We start from the raw sequence: 17,797 nt of genomic DNA, 5'->3' as shown, positions 1-17,797 counted from the left end.
ATTAGAAAAACTCATAGCTGGAGCTACCCATATACCCAGGAGCTTAAATGAGCCTACATTTTCAATCACTGTTTGCTGTATTAAATATTCACCTTTCAATTTGTCTCCCAAATCTCATATGCTTAGTTTTTTATATATTTGTCAGCATATTATTCTCCTGTGTGCAAATTATCAATTTAGTTGAGTAATTTTGCAGACATGCCTTGTCTGTTACACATGTTTACCCAGTTCCAGGTCATCTGCATATAGACTGTAACAACACCTCAGATGAAAAAGTTAGGTCTAAAAGATACAATCTAAATAAGTAAGGAGCTAAGACAGAGCCTTGTGGGACACCCTAACTGTAACCAAGGATTTCACCTATCCAGCTGTTGTATGATACTTGCCATGTCCTATTTGTAAGCCATGCAGCTATCCATCTTATCAAGGATACATCAATACCTAGTTGTTCTAATCTATTGATCAGTGTTTTGTGTATGACCCTGTCAAATGCTGAAGTTAAATCTATATAAATTACATCACAGCACATTTTTTCATTCATAGGATCATAGCTGTTATTATATTGTTATAGAACATCATGTTACAGGTGGTAATATATCTATTTTCAACATATGCATGCAGATATATAGGTTCAAGTCCCAACCTATCTAATTCTGACAATTACTTATCCAATATTACCTTCTCCATTTTTTTTCCATAACATGAAAGTAGACTTGAGGGTTTATATGACTATGGGTTTGTCCTCCTCCCTTTTCCCTTAAAGACAACATTGGTATAGTACCGTGGCACATGAGGCAGGGCCTGGGCTGTGTATAAAAGTTGATGATCTGATTTTTACCTCACAGAATATGTCATGTGTACATGAGGTAGATGAACAGACGTGAATTAGCAGTGCGTTATGCTTATCTATTTATTTATATATATGTATATATATATATATATATATATATATATATATATATATATATATATATATATGTGTGTACATATGTTTATTGTTTCTGTGCAAAGCTATCGAGAAGGAGATAACAAAGGATTTTAACATATTTAAAGAGTGAGATTGCAATATACTGAGGATTTTTCTTTTTCCTGAGATGCAATAATCTTCAATTTGCTTTCTATCTAAGTATCTTATCTTTTTATCTGTATATATGTAGAATATTTTGGAGACTGCAGCTCCTATGCTAGAAGTATAGGGTCTTCCACTTCTGCAAAATGCCTTTCTTGGTGATTTCTGTAGCTGTGACTGTTATTAGTGGTCAAGTATTTGCAATGTTTTGTGATCACACTTAAGTGGCAGTTGGTCACAGAACAGCTATACTTTCACCTGGAAGCCAAGCCAACCATCAGAATTTGAAATGATAAGAAAAATACTGATAGAGATTCTTTGTGAGCGGGGACTTCTGAACCATTTAGTGAGGCACAACTGTATACCCTTTACTCCTACTGCTTATATGCGCCTAGTCCAAGATTGTTACACTTTACAGAAAAGTGAATACTCTGACATTACCAAAAAAGGTGGATAACTGGAGAAAATACTCTAACATACTTTAGTTGTGCGTAAACTGCACATTCATGATCCCATTTTGAACTGCCAACCATTAATGTCTCAAACTTATCCTGGCATTTAGAGAAATAGTCTAAACGTAAAATCAGTGATTTCTTCTAGGTTGTTTTAACTAATCATTTGTCAGCACTGGCTGTTGGTATGTACTGGAGATGGACGGCAGTTGCAGGATGTCTGAACACTCAAGGCAGAATGAAACAGATGCATGAGGTAAAAAGTGGTGTAAGTCCAGGAAGAGATGAACGATGCTTTAAGTGAATTACAAATTAGCCAGTAAAATATGGAAGCAAGCAGACAATGTTAACAGTGAAAGATAGAGTTCCAGGCATCATTAATAAAAATAAATAAATAACAACAACAAAACAAAAAAAATCAGCACTATCAAGTAGTATGACCAAAAAAGTCAATTAACATAAATGAGATATTTTGCTGTTAGTTGTCTTTGAAGCTGTAACTGTATCCTAAGGTGAATTTAGCTATCTCAGGTAAATAGCACTGTGCATAGGCATAGACAGAATATATGGAACTGCATTGTGGATTTCAAATTGTAGCCATCTCCCCAGTGACTGAAACTGTAGGCATGAGAGAAAAAATAGCCAGCAATATATTTAAGAAAAAAAAGAACCAGAGATATTCATAAATCATGACAATTATAACAACCATTTTAAAACAAAATTAAACTCTAGCAAGCCCCACTCTACAACATAAATAAATTACTTTTAATAGTATATGCAGTGTATGAATATGCTGCAATCTTGGCTACAGCTATGATGTAGGCTTGTAACAAGCTGACTTTTGTGCCATTTTATAGAACCCCGAACCACATACATAGTTTACTCACAAATGTCTATAGTCCTTCAGATAAAAATCTGTGTGTTTTGCTTCTCTATGTGACTTTCTTTCACAAGCAAAAAAAAACAGGAATATGAACGACCCTAATCCCAGAACCTACTGTTCCAGTAGTGCTGTTGTACCACATGATAGCTTTTCATTTGTGAGCGCTTTCATTGGGAATGCTCCAGATATGATTCATAATTTTATGAACACTTGCCATTAATTCTTACAGCCTTTTTATGTATCTGTGTAAAAAGCACTGCCATCTGCCAATCTGCCATTTCTTTTTCTTTTTTTATAATACATTGTTCATTTTCGGTTAATCTGAGAGCATTGTCTGTTCAACTGTCTTATAAACTGGTTTTCATAACAATACTTAGTACTTATTAATACCAGCAAAATCTGTATACCCCCCATCAATTTCCTGAAAGTCGTGAGGGGTGCATGTTACTATACAGTGGCATCTGCCACTCAGTTCAAAAGTAAATAGTGTTTTTTCCAGGTACCTGCATCAATATTCTATTTTCTTAGAGATGCTGTGTGGTGTTTGCAATTACTAAAGACAAGAACATTTCCCAGATTTCTTTAAATTAGCATAAACATCAGAGGACAATATAGAAAAGTGGACAATGGGACAAACAGTTTTGATTCTGACACTTTATGTCTAGCAAGTTGAGTTAGTAAGGTTACTGAGAAACAACATATTTTTGAAATATTTTTACATCTGATATTAAACATAAAATCAAGATCACATTTTATCGGTTAATAACTGAGTGCTACTTTTAAGGCCTAGTGCTTTTCTAGAAGCCTGATTACATTACATTACTCCATTCTCAACTACCATATGTTCAATGAGGCCTCACTGTAATGTGTGAATAAACTTACAGTGGTGCAGCTGATAGTGTTCTTGCCTCAAAGTGGGAGGCTCTTTGGTTTACTTGGCTGAGATCCCTTTGCGGTTGAGTCTGCATGTCCTCCCTGTGTTCAGCATGTGTTTTTTCCAGGTGTTCCTATTTCTTCCCACATTCCAAAGACTGGGTAGGTGGATTGGAGACTTTAAATTGGTTGTAGGTGTCAATATGCATGTGTGTAGTGTGGAAGAACAGCCGTGGCAGGGACAACGTGTGGTGTGACCATTAGCTCTAGATGATTGTCACTGTTGAAGTGACAGCTCGATCCCATGTGCAAAAATAGGGAAAAGGGATTATGGATGGTTGGATTCACTGCAAGAGACAGTATACTTTCCTAACACATTTTTTTTTAATTTTGAAACCATCTCCACTTTAAAGATGAGTTTCATCTAAACTTTGGTATTTTTAGTTTTCTGTGTCAATTACTGTTTATGAGCTATTAGGATTTCTGAGGCATAGTATGAAAATATGTTATGTAAAAAATCTGACAGGATCCAACAGGGAGACCTTTAAGAATTTTTAGGTATCAAAGGTTGCATTTAGTCATTGTTGTATAGAACTCTAAAGCTTAAAGCAAGGGTTAATGTATATAGGTGCTTGTCTCATGACAATAGTTCAGTCCTTAGACTACTGTATTAAAATGAGAGCGAGGGGTCAATATTAATTATGGTAATGTTGCTGTGTGTGCAAAGCTCCCTTGTACTACCTTACTTTTGTATACTAACCATAATCTTAATGCCAGACATAAACCTAATTGTAACTCAAACCTTAACCACAAAGCTAACAGTAATCATTGCTCTGCCAGTAACACAATGCAGGCAGCTTACTTTATCATTTTTAGCATTAAAATGATTTTGGTTTTGAAATAAGAGTACTCCATCATCTGGGAGAACACTAAATTTGTGTGCGCTCACATATCCGTGTATATGTGTATGTGTGTGTGTGTGTGTGTGTGTGTGTGTGTGTGTGTGTGTGTGTGTGTCTGTATCAACTCTGAAATCCTGAAAGACATAATCTTAAAAAATATACTAAACCCTTGATCTCATAATAACTAACATAAATCATAGATGCACCCACATTAACATCCAGTCTACTGTCCAGCCTTATTTTACTGGTCCTTTAAACCAAAAATGTATCCTCTTAAATTATTAGCAGATCATTCCCATAAAGCAAACTTCATCATCAATGACCTCCTTGCTGTTATTGATTGGATTTCACTTTACTACTAGACAACCTCCCAATAGTGTTATGACATACTTCAGAATACCTTTTTCCAATTACACACAGATGTCTGAGGTTCAGAAATGCAATTGTGAATCTCAGAAAAGAAACTAAATTAGCAACCAACAGTGCAAATGCCCTCTTCCTAAGACAAAGACAACAGTCTTTCTCAGCCTAGCCAAAGCTATTTTGGAAATAAATAAAAGTCCTAACCAGGTATATCACTGACTCTGCTAGCAGCCCATCTAGTAAAGGCAACAAACATTTTGATTTTCTTAACCAAAGTAAGAATGTCCTACTTTCTTTCACAGAAGGCATTGCTATACTGATCCATCTTTTCCACACTATGCACACTACACTAATAATAACAATTTATTATAATTATACCCTCTGGCAGACTAAGCAGCCCCTTTCTACTTCATGGCCACTGCTAAACAAACTCTCATGAAATTTAACTCTTTCAGATCAAAGTGTAGTACACTACATCACAAGAATTGTAAAAACACTTAAACACATCTTCAAGTTAATAATCACTACTAGGCAAGGTGCCTACAGCATTCAAACAGTCCATCAGAATTCCCTCAACCCAATTACCTAAACCTTCAGAGCTTAAGGACTTCATATTCCCATCTAGCTTGGGTCATATAAAAAATCTTTGAAAAAACTCTTTTATAATGAACTCTTTAACTCATATAAATAACTATAGCCTGCCTTGTAATGAACAGTGCAGATCAGAAACTCATTCATTATCCTTATGGTGTGACTGACACAAATACACTACACAACAATATATGTAATGGGCTCATGTCTGCAGGTGTTCTAACTGACTTGACAATGACATTCACTAGCATTAATCATACTTTCCTTGTTCAAAAACAACATAAACATAACACTGGGAAAATGCAATTTCTTAGCTCTATAGTTACCAAAGAGGCACAACATTCTAAATATATACAAATAGCACATTCTCTTATAATTAAAAGTTAAATACTAGTATCACTCAAGGTTCTAGCCATCTTTCTAAATTACATCATTCTGTACCTCCAAGATCTTAATCGTATAATGTATGCTGATGACGTTTATATGATAGATTCTAGCAAAAATCTCCAATTTGTATAACCTCAGCTTAAAGCAACTTTCTCTAAGTTATCCACGTGGTTATTAACAGCAAACTCTTTCTCAAGTCTAAATAAAACAACATTATTTTTGGCACAAGATAGAAACTTGCTAGTTGTCCTCCTCTACTTCTCAAAGGCAGTGGACACTGCATTCCTGATGTTTCTTAATAAAAGTATTTAAGCCATAGTCTAGACCCCTCACTACCACTAAATGTATGCCTTCACATTGGAAAATCCAAATACCGTAATGTTAAGTTAAATAAAGCTCTGCTGTCAAATTTTCCACCTATTATCCTGTATTGCACTTCAACCATAGCCAGAAACTACACAAACTATAACATGGTTTTCCTCTTCTTAATATAATTTACTCCAAAATACACATAAGTTACAAAGCACTGAAAATAAAATGTTCTGATTTGTTCTACTAACAGACAGGAATAAGTATCAGTGCAACCTATTAAATCAAGTCAAATGGCTATCTATTACAAACAGGGCAAACCTTGTCTGCGGTACACTCATTAACAACATTCTCTACTCTGATTACTGTCGCCCTTTTAAAAGGCTTCTACAAGATAAAGAAATAAACTACTCTGTAAGAAGTAGTCAACACATTAACTCTAACTGGACCTAAGTTCAAAAATGCCATAGGTGAAATGGCCTTCTCTAGATTCAGACCTGCAACTTGGAATAAACTCCAAAAGATATTAGAAAAAAGTAGATTAGGCGAATATACAATGAGGCAAAGTGTAAATGCCCACCTCTGACTTAGATGACATCATACATTTTGACCTTTTAACATTCTGTGCTGGATCAACAAAAGCTCCTGTGTATATATCTGTATATATAATGTGCATATTATATCTAATTTACCTTTGTTTTTAATTTCTTTGTTTTCAATTTCTCTGTCACAATTTTAGGTATATTTATGCTACTTGATCTTTATATTGACACTTTCTTTGTATTATCTACTAATTGTCTATTCTTAATTGTCAACTGTATTTTGTTAATACTTCAGTCTGTGCTGTTATTTAATGTGCCTGAGAAATGATTAAGAAGAGTCAATAACTGCAACACTTATCCAGTTAAGAAATTGCAAATTAACTAACAAACTAAAATATATAATCCTGAATTAAAAGAAAATCCTGAAAGCTGTAATACTAAATTGTTGAAAGTTGGTATACTGACACTGAAACATTTAAATATTATACGTGAATACTTAGATCACAAAATCTTAAACATGAAATCCTAAAAGTATAAAATCCCTAAAACCTGAAAAAGAAAATCCTGAAAAGATACAGTTCTAAGGTACAATATCTTTGTAGTCTACAGTCAGTTTGTTTTAAGTATCATATTTTCACATATCATTTTGCATAGTACCAGCTTCCCATGTGGATTATCATATGGAACACTTTTCCTCCACAACATTATTGCTATATCTTCTGCATCTGTAAATGAGACTGTGCAAGAAAACCAGGTGTTCCTTATTTTCCAACATGGGGGTGATGAAAAGAGCTGTAATGTCTTAGAAGGGTTGTGGATAGAGCTCTCTCATGGAGGTATATGTGGTATGTTCCCTTTAAAAATATGTTGTGGATATGTTTTATATATATATATATATATATATATATATATATATATATATATATATATATATATACACACACACACACACACACACATATATATATATACACATATATATATATATATATATATATATATATATATATATATATATATATATATATACACACACATATATATATACATATATATTATATATCTAATATATATATAGTTTTAAAAAAATTAAAGTGATTAGTAAATGGTAAGACATAAGCCGCGGTGGTGCAGCGATTGCGTTGTTGACTCACAGCAAGAGGTTCTCCCATTCGATTCTCGGCTGGACCGCCTTCTGTGTGGAGTCTGCATGTCCTCTCCCCAGTCGAGTGGCATTCGAAAGACATGCGTAGAATGGGTGTGCCTTCGTTGAAGGTTGGGCGTCGAGCTGGCGACCCTTAACCGGGAAAGGCCGAAAGAAAAACAACAGCAAGTAAATGGCAAGACATAGCGTTTTGGACTGCAGCTTGCAGGAATTTTTAGAATTTTGAGTTCCATGATGCTGTACCTTTTGTGATTCGGTATTACTTCATTTAGGATTTCAGTGATATATGTTCAATGTGTTTTACCTGCAAACTCAATGCCTATATAAGGCCATCAAAGTGCTTGCCACCAGTTAAAACAGGATCATAGAACCTATTACCCTACCAGTCATGCAGATCTTTCTTAAATGAAGTAAGTGTTTCCAGCTTGCTAGAGCATTCTAACATGTGTGCCTTGCAATGAAATCTCTTTCTTAAAAAGGTATTATTTGTAAAGTTTTTATCTGCAAACCGTGACTCATTCCTTGTATCTGTGTTGTTTCTATAAGTAGATACCCACAAATGTTCCAAAGGCAGCATTACGTGCACATTTAAAAATCTTGCTAAGATGCACACTCACCAGTCAGTAATTATTAGAATATGAAGACAAGATCTCCAGTCTCTGTGTGTAATTATATTTTCTGATGCTCTTAGTTTGTTTGGTGAATCTGTATCCTTTCTAACTTATCAATTTGATTGATGGTTATATAAGCCCTCAGATGAGTCATATTCTCTAAAAACAGATTGTGATCAAAACTCTCCTATTTATAGTTCTAATAATGTTTATAAGGTTAATATTACATTTTTAATCATCATCTTCTTTCAGCTGTTCCCATTAGGGGTCACCACAGTGGATCACCTGTTTCCATTTCTTCCTGTCCTCTGCATCTTGCTCTGTCACACCAACCACCTGCATGTCCTCTCTCACCACATCCATAAACCTTATCTTATGCCTTCCTGTTTTCCTGTTACCCGGTAGCTTCATCCTTAGCATCTTTTTCCCAATATACTCAGCATCCCTCCTCAGCACATGTCCAAACCAATGTAATCGTGCCTCTCTGGCTTTGTCTCCAAACCTTCCAACCTGGGCTGACCCTCTAATATACTTATTCCTAATCCTGTCCACCCTCATTATACCCAGTGCAAATCTTAACATCTTTAATTCTGCCACATCCAGCTTACACTCCTGCCTTTTTGTCAGTGCCACTGTCTCCAACCCATATAACATAGCTGGTCTCGCTACCCTCTTGCAGACCTTCCCTTTCACTCTTATAGGTACTCGTCTGTCACAAATCACTCCTGACACTCTTTTCCACCCACTCCATCCTGCTTGTACTCTCTTCTTCACCTCTCTTCCACACTCACTGTTACTCTGAACTATTAACCCCAAGTATTTAAACTCATCCACCTTCGCCACTTCTACTCCTTGCATCCTCACCATTCCTCTATCCTCCCTCTGTCATATGCTTTTTCTAAGTCTACAAAAATACAATGCACCTCCTTCCAACATTCTCTGTACTTCTCCATCAATACTCTCGGAGCAAAGATAGCATCTGTAGTGCTCTTTCCTGGCATGAAACCATACTGCTGATCACTAATCATCACGTCCCTTCTTAACCTAGCTTCCACTACTCTTTCCCATAACTTCATGCTGTGACTGATCAGTTTAATCCCTCTGTAGTTACTGCAGCTCTGCACATCACCCTTATTCTTAAAAATCGGTACCAAAACACGTTTTTTTCCATTCCTCAGGCATCCTCTCACTTTCCAAGATTTCATTAAACAATCTGGTTAAAAAATATTACATTTTTAATAATCTCTGTTAAACTGGTAACAAAGGAAAAGTCCATACCAATCATTATTCCTAGATCTTTTATAATGTCTTCTTCCGCCAATAATATGTTTCTTATTGAGTATGGATGATATCTGTCTTATTTATTTGTATTATTTACATTAAAAGACATATTACTTAATGTTGGCCAAACATCTAATTTGTCTAAATTTTGTTGCAGTGCATGTTGGTCCACCATATTTCTACTTCTGCACCAATTTTTGAATTTTCTGCAAACTTACTCCACCACATCCTACTAGTTAAAGGCAGATATGACATAAATAAAGTAAAAAAAGTAGGCTGCAGCACTGGCTATTGGGGAAATCCTGAGCAGATTTGTTTAATATTTGAAATTGAATATCCAGTTATTGCCATCTCCTACCACTTAGTCATTTGCTAATCCATCCAATTAAGCGCCTGTTTAACTATTATTTTTTTACTGTTATGCTCATAATTGCTTTATATGATACAGTATTAATGGGATTGTTAGGTCTAAATGGATTACTTCTACTGAGATCCCTTAATCTGCATCTTCCTGGACAGGCTGATAAAAGCTGAGTATGTTATTTTGTCATGAGCAACCTGCAATAACTAAGTATTAATATATATCCATCATAGGTGATAAGAAAACTAATATGATAGTATTAACCACTTTCACAAAGATTTTCAAAATTGCACATATTAAACTAATGGGTCTGAAAATCTCCATAGAAGACTTTTCCCCTTTTGGGATAGGCACTATCAAGGCCTCTTTCTAAATTTTAGGAACATATCCAAGATCTAGTGATTTCTGAAACAAAAGTGTAAGGAGGTTGCAATATGCTGTATATTTTTTTCTTCTTTTTAAATAGCTATTAATTCCATCAGGGCACTGGCCTAAATCATTTTAAAGCCCTAAGTCCTTTTGACGAATTGGTGTCCATTATTATCTTTCAGTAAACACTGTTTCATTGGACGTATGCAAACAGCAAGGCATCCTGATTCTTTAGAAGCAAATTATCATTTACTGCTGAAGTGCAATGATTTATGTACGACTTTGCAAGAGGTACATGTAGGAAAAGTGGTAAACTGTCAGCTTCCTTTTAGCTGGTGTTGTCTGAGAAGGAGTTTTACTCTCCTTCATTGTGCTCAGCGAAGTAAGGGTCAAGACGAATTACAACGTTTTTCTGTTTTTGAAATTTGAGTAATTGCAGTATTTAGAAAATGTTGCTGATGGTCAATAAATCAGCGATGGCATTACAGCACAGCTGTCAGCAGATCTGAGCCCTATGCTAAACCTGCTATGGGCTTATAATAAAGAGGGGGAGGACTTATCAGTGTTCTTTTGCTGAATGTTACCAGTACTCTAGGTTAACTCCTTGTAAGCAAACCCATGCATTATTTGCATCTGAATGCATGGCTATGCAAAAACAACCAACGCATTCTAGCAGTTTCATTTATATAACTAACTTATTTGCGAATAGGACAACTGTGTAAAAATAGCTTTAGTTATAAGCTGTTTCTTCTATGAATCCACTCCTAATTGTTGCAAAATTGTGTGAGTAACAAGCAGTGTTGTCATTTCATATGTGGCTTTTTTGACAGTAGAATATTCTAATAAGTATGCTGCAGAGAATTCATGAAATATAAGAATAAAGTACCTTATGGTAGGATGAATATCAATCTAGTTTATGAAGTTAAAAAAGGTTTAGAAGATTGTATTTGTTTTGGCTTTCTGTGATAGAAAATATTTTTAGATGAGATAAGGACTGGGAAATGATAGGGAAGAATGAAGCAGTCCATTATTAGTTTTTTACAACAAGAGAGTATTTCCCATAAGTTTGCAAAGCACCCAGAGGTTCTTGTTGCACTATAATGGGTTTTCAAAGGTTAGTACTTTGGAAACAATCCAGCCTATTAAAGAATTTTATCTGGCCCTTATCAAGCTGCTGAAACATTTGTTTTACATTAAAATAATGCACAAATATATGTAGATTAATGGTAATGTGTCTCCTGAACCTTCTCATGACTATGTGGCCTCTCAAATTAAAAATGTAGGCAGAAAAAGAAATCAAAGGTTGAGGCTGTAAATAATGATGCAGGATATTAAAGTTTGAAACATGTCTTTCCTTCCCATGCAAACACAATATTCTTTTTCCCAACTGAGTAATCTAATGAATGCAGTTTGCAAGTGATATGTAACATCACCAGATCTGTATTAAAGAAAGAGCATAAAGCCTTGGCTAAGACAAAGAAGTGCCAGGACCAATTAGATGCCCAAAAACATGAGACGATGAAAAAAGGAAGTGAAAGGACCCAGAAGGAAACACCTCCTTGAATTTCTCAGGGTGAGGGTAAGACAAACATGTTCAAAGAGTCAGGTTTCAAGACAGGGGTTGACAGAATAATTATTAGACAGAAAATTCTCTGAAGGCATAGGGTACAAAGACTGATTTTGAGAGGAGAAGATACAAAAACAGTAGCAAACTGTTGCTATGCTTTTCTGAATTTACTAGAAGGCTTATAGACAGCAGGTGATTGCCATTCTATGTATCTTGACTCTGTACTGAAGTCATAACACATTGTTTACATATTAAAAGAGTCATTAAACTATGTAACTGCTGACTGCATCATACTATTGTGTCTAAACTGCAATAAAATAAATATATAGGATGTTGCACAGCAAAAGCCCTAGACTTGCAGACGCAGCAAATGGTGTTTAATTGTATAGTAATTCTGGTCAAATGTTTACAAATCTAAGATAACTTTGTCATTCTAGTGCAACCATAGAATGTAGTTCCATGGTGCAATCTTATTCACTTCTGCTATATTAAATATTCTACAGATTTCAGTGGCTCACTAGCAAGACTTCAAAGTGCATGCAGTGTGCACAGAATGGATGTCTCCTCTCTGCTATTAACACCAGTTATTTTTATTTTTTATTGTTATCTTAATTTTGAGGGATCTCTAGTGTTCACCAGGTTGATGCACCTACTCAGGTGTCTCTCTCTCTCTATTCATCTCTTACTTTAACCTTTGACCTGAACATCCATCTGACAGAAAGGAAGGGGATTCAGAAATCTCATTTATTATAGATGTTACATTCCCAACCAAGGCTGCCACTGGTAGTCCAGATGGGTGACTTGGGCAGGAGCTAGAGCCAATATTATCACATATGCCGATGAGTACACCAGGGCTTTTTTTCTCTAGGCCCTACACCTGGCATGCTGATGATACCCTGGCTTAAGCTGGGCAGTCAAGGAATTGTGTTTCAGGAGGATATTCCTTTCCCAGGACCCTAGAGAATACACTTCCCTCACCTTCCAGCACAGTATACCAATCAGCCTTCTCCTAGGCCAAGCAGTCTACCCAGGCCGTTCCATTAAGGATCAAGACAAGATCTGCCTACTCACTGTGCTCCCTCTCCACAAAGAATGGGCATACCCATCATGTCTGCCAGTTACATCAGAAACTCAAGTCAGTAATCAGTGCCAAGTTATCTAGGCCATGGTCAGATCTGTATCCCTCTATGACACCAGGTTAGCTACTAACAGCAGTCAATATACTAAAGGAGGAGCAGGGCTCTAAAGTCTGTGTAAGGACATTATGAATTATAGACTTATAAGATTTTGTTTGGCTTTTACAATATACTCTTATTTTTACAGAACATATTTATTAGGATGCATGCTAGAAATTGTGTGAATGTTTAACATTAATCAACAGAATACGGTGGGTGCACTTAGTAGCTTTTATCAGTGACTAGGTTTGAAATTCACAAATAACTTGCTTAACAGATATAATGGTTAAACTTTGTAAAAAAAAGATAAATGTTATAAATCAGCCCAGCCTCATCATGTACAAAGTTAAAACCCTGGCTGTATGCCATGTGACTACTGGTGTGAGTGTTGTGGGGACTAGTTAGCACAGGCTGGAATTAAGTGGATGATGCCAATTAGCCACCTGTGGTGAGAGTGGGTGTCAGCTCAGCTCACTGTACTAATGACACCTGCAGGAGTACAGATATATTACCTGGAATCTAGTGTAGCAGGTGGAGCACCTCATGCTGGGAGACTTGGAATGCATGATAGGATGTGTGCACTTCTCAGAGAACATAATTTGTGTAACAAACAAACCATCAATAAAGGGGTTAGGCCAATTCCCTTGGTAAGCAAACTGATCTGCTCCACAATACCTGATGCTCACCTCTATGGAGGTAGAGATAGGCTGAAAAGGATCAGTGACCAAAGAATAAATGTTCTGGATGGCTTTTTTCTCATACTGATAAAGCCTGACTCTTAATCTCACAAAAGAAGAATGGGCCATATGTGTGCAAGAAAAAGGAATAGTTGGGTCATTCCTGCAGACACAGTGAGAAATTAACCAAAAAAAAAGTAAATGCTGATAATCAATGCATGCTTAGATGTTTAGGTTCAGCTACTAGAATTTCATGATGTGGAAACTGCAATCTCGAGTCCGAAACTCAAATATCTTTAGTATTTCAATGGAATAGTGGACCAGATTTGCAAGAACGTATTTAAATCATTTTCATTAGGTTAAGAAGCACATTTGTACACTGGATAATTAAAATATTCTAGCTGAAAGCTGCCCATTTAGTATGATGGAGCACAGTTCCTGTGTTTGAAATTAAGTAGCAGTCTCTAGATAGAAAGCTCAGTATGCTTGACCGAGGCTATTATCTGTAATGGACATTCTTTTAGCATATGTTCTTACTAATGAAATTTTAGCATTCTTTTCAGTTCAGGCTACATTAAGAATATGCAAGTGAAAGTCCAGACCTACACTCTTAAACTACAAGATTGCTCACCCAAATAAAGTATATGGAGTTGATGCCACTATCAAAGGACTTGTTCAGTCTTTCAGTTGAAATCAACTCTTGTTTTTAGCCTACCCGAGGAGACCTATTAACAGCTAATAATGTTAACTAATGCTATAGTGAGTATTAGGTATTGTAAAATTAGATGCAGCTATATAGGTAACCTGACCAGGCCACCATTTGTAGGATAAATACAGTTTTGACTCTGTAAAGTATGGGTCAGGGTGGATTCTTGTATGACTAGCACACATGATCATTTCTACTTGGTTTAGTAGAAGCATGGCTTCACCTCAGCCTACAGGGTCCCAGAAAGCCCTCATACTCCTTTTGGGGTATGGAAATGGGCCAAACTACCTCCATTGTTAGCTATGTCTGACTTACCTTCTTTGGCTTCCCATTCCACTAGAACATGGGTCATGTTGGGCATTGTCAGGGCTTTATTTTCCTTCTATGCTACAGAGGTGAGCACAAATCTATCGTATTAGATAGTTGTATTCTGTTGTCTTTGTGTCGTCTTGAAGACTCTTTTCCTTTTTTTATTTCCAGTAAAAAATAGACATTTTACAATGGAAAGTACTGATGTCTTGTTACAATATACAAAGACATAATGCCAGAAGTGTCACATGTTGGCCATCTAAAATCACAGCAGTCAACTGCAACAGTATCAGTGAACAATGTGACTGATTTCTTTCCTCCAAAAGCCGACAACTTTCAATCTCAGTTCAAGCACCTTGAATATAAATAAGACAAAATGCGCAGTCCTGTGGACACCCAGTACATCACTCAGGATTAGAGAGAGTCAATAAAGCTAGACATTCGGGTATAATACTTCCTAGTGTTCATAAAATGCATGTTCTACACAAAACCTTTAAGTGAATTAGTGTAATATTTAATCATCATCATTGATTTTGGATGCCTGTCTTCCTTTCATTTTGTTTTGACACTGTTTCTTGAGCAAAGACGTTGAGCGCTGTGTATCCTTTCATTCACATCCATGTCAGCTGTCATCTGAAAGTAATGAATATAAGTAACATTTCTGATGGCACAGACATGCATTCTGTTCAAATGTTTGCTGCTAAATGAATAGGGGGCATAATAACAGGTGTTTGCAGAGCTATAGTAAGAGGGATTGGCACCCTAGGCAGAGCACCCCATTTGGTGATATATTTCTTTTTAGATGTAATCTCTGTAGCAACCATTAAATAATAGTTTATAAACAATCAGCATTTTAAGCATAGTTTGTCAGTTTACAAATCTATCATAAAGCGATCGCAGTTGCAGTTGTTTACATTTTTTACTATAGTTAAACTGCCTTTCAAAATACAGGATAGTTTGACAGTAGTTAATAGGTTATCTATTCAGAGTTTGAGATCATTTAACTCAAAACGTGTACGCTGGGTTTTTTTTTGGTTTTTTTTGCATGCTTGGTGTCCCCTACAATTTGGCACCAAATGTAGATGCCCCTTTCACTCAACACATGCTATGGCAATGGTTGCTTGAATTGACATACTTATGCATGTTGGAGGAACAGGTGGGTCAGCATTTCCAGTAGATTGGATGGTATAGACTGTTATACACTTTCAATGTCTTCATTATATGAGATTTTAAAACCAAGGACATAGTTCTACAACTTCTGTACACATCTGGTGAACACAAGGCTTACAGGTGTCTTGTCAGGTTCTAATGTTTTTGACTTTGTACTGTTTACTTACCCTTCTAACTGATTAGGAGAGGATACAGTGAAGTATAAGCCTGGTGTACACTTGCAGTAACCATTTCTGATTCATAACATGGTACAGCAATGCAGGGGGCTATATCTGGACCTTACTGCAAATGCCAATGAGACATACCATGTGAATGCCATATGCCCCCCCCCCCCCAGAAATGTCTACAGTAATGCATTTTACATAGCAGATCCATTCACAGAATCACTCGGCTATGTAAGTCACCACTGCTGGGTAGCATAAACTTGCATTTACCCATCTCTTTATTGTAGTGCCAGGGAGTTTAGCAGGTGTGTGTGTGTGTGTGTGTGTGTGTGTGTTGTCCCTACCACACTAAACATTACCTCTTGTTATATTAGTGCACAGAGAACAACAGACAACAGGGATAAACCTTTAAAACAAGCCGTAAAGACACTTACAAAGATAATAGAACAGTTTTTGGCAACACATAGTTGTAGGATGAAGTGAGTACCAAATATCAAAAATAACTCTATATATCATGCCTTAAAAGCATTTATAAACACAAAATGAGAAGCATTGGGTGAGAGGAACACTACACATCAGGGATAACTCTATATCCTGTCTTAAAGATGCTTACAAAGATTCACTTGCTGTACCTTCTGCACTTTTTTCAGCAGAGTGTTAGCTTTCCTGTGCTAATGTAGACAGTCCTAACACATTGCCTATGTCTTTAAAAAAAAAACATGGGGGGAGTTCAAATTCCGCACCTTAGACACAGAATTTAGCAGCCTTTAGCACTGTATGTTAAATGTTGAATTAGCAAGAGAGGGTATTTTTTTATATAGTAAGGTGTATGAAACACTGATGTCTATTATTCACTGATTGCAATGGCCTATGAGTTATGAGGGGTGGGACTTGTATAAGAACCAAAAGGAGGAGCAGTCTGTAAAATCGGTGACAGTTGAGAGGGATGCTGGTGTGTCTGTGTGGTGAGAGGCTTTGGTACAAAAACCTAGAAAACACCAAGGAGAATGTTAAACCATTACTTTGACTTACTGAAGAAGTTAAAAGAGCAGCAGGTCTAGCATCACAATCCAGTTTACAACAATAAGTAGACTGAAACTCTGACATTTATTGACTAACTGTAAGGATCAGGGATTTAAAAGGACATGGGCAAAAACAGCAAGGGTCATTAGAGTTGTTCTGCACACTGAGAGACAGGTAAGAGGTAGGCCTGTATGTGTGTGTGTTTGCATGTGTGTTTGTGTGTGTGTGTGTGCGTGTGTGTGTGTGTGTGTGTGTGCGCGCTTGTGCACTCATGTTTGAATGTGTATAGAAGAGTGAATGGCGGGGGTGAGGGTTTGCCTGTGCCAGTGCAAGGGCTGCCAGTGTTATTACTCACTGCAGAAAAGTACTAATTTGCACATGGGATAGCTACAGACAAATTCAGGGACATGAAAATTATCTGAAAATGAGATCTTTCCTCATTGTGGCTAACAAGCCTCTGAATCACATTTTCTCACATCATAGAAAGAGTTACTTTTGGATGCAGCTCTTACTGTCAGTAGTGGGATTGTTCATCAATCCCTGGGATGATTTTTTTTTTCATAAAGTTCATCTTTGACTTTGATGAATGCAGTCAGTAGTGTACCTTTGGACAGTGTTGTGGACTTTGACTTCTCTTGCCATAGTATAATGGGTCCATATAATGTGCTTTATTTTCAAGCGACTACCTCTGAGTGGACTGAGTTTTAAATAGATCAGTAAACAGCACTTAACAACTGTTTTATCAGTATTCCTAGTGATATGTATACATAAAATCATACTTAAGATTCCTTCCTAGGCAGTGTTCTCTATAATATTTCAAATACTTAAATAAGGCCTGCTGACAAGTT

The 17,797-nt window shown here is 36.4% G+C and overlaps 1 protein-coding gene across 1 annotated transcript in view; it reads left to right on the top strand.

Moving 5' to 3' along the window:
- The window catches only part of PTPRT (protein tyrosine phosphatase receptor type T), a 3,212,182-nt gene that overhangs the window by 3,009,210 nt on the left and 185,175 nt on the right, over window positions 1–17,797 (top strand). The window lies entirely within an intron of this gene.

This window comes from Protopterus annectens, chromosome 12.part0 (assembly GCF_019279795.1).
Source record: "Protopterus annectens isolate FY-2018-M chromosome 12.part0, PAN1.0, whole genome shotgun sequence".
NCBI classification, from domain to species: domain Eukaryota; kingdom Metazoa; phylum Chordata; order Ceratodontiformes; family Protopteridae; genus Protopterus; species Protopterus annectens.
This window is presented reverse-complemented; position numbering and strand designations above follow the sequence as displayed.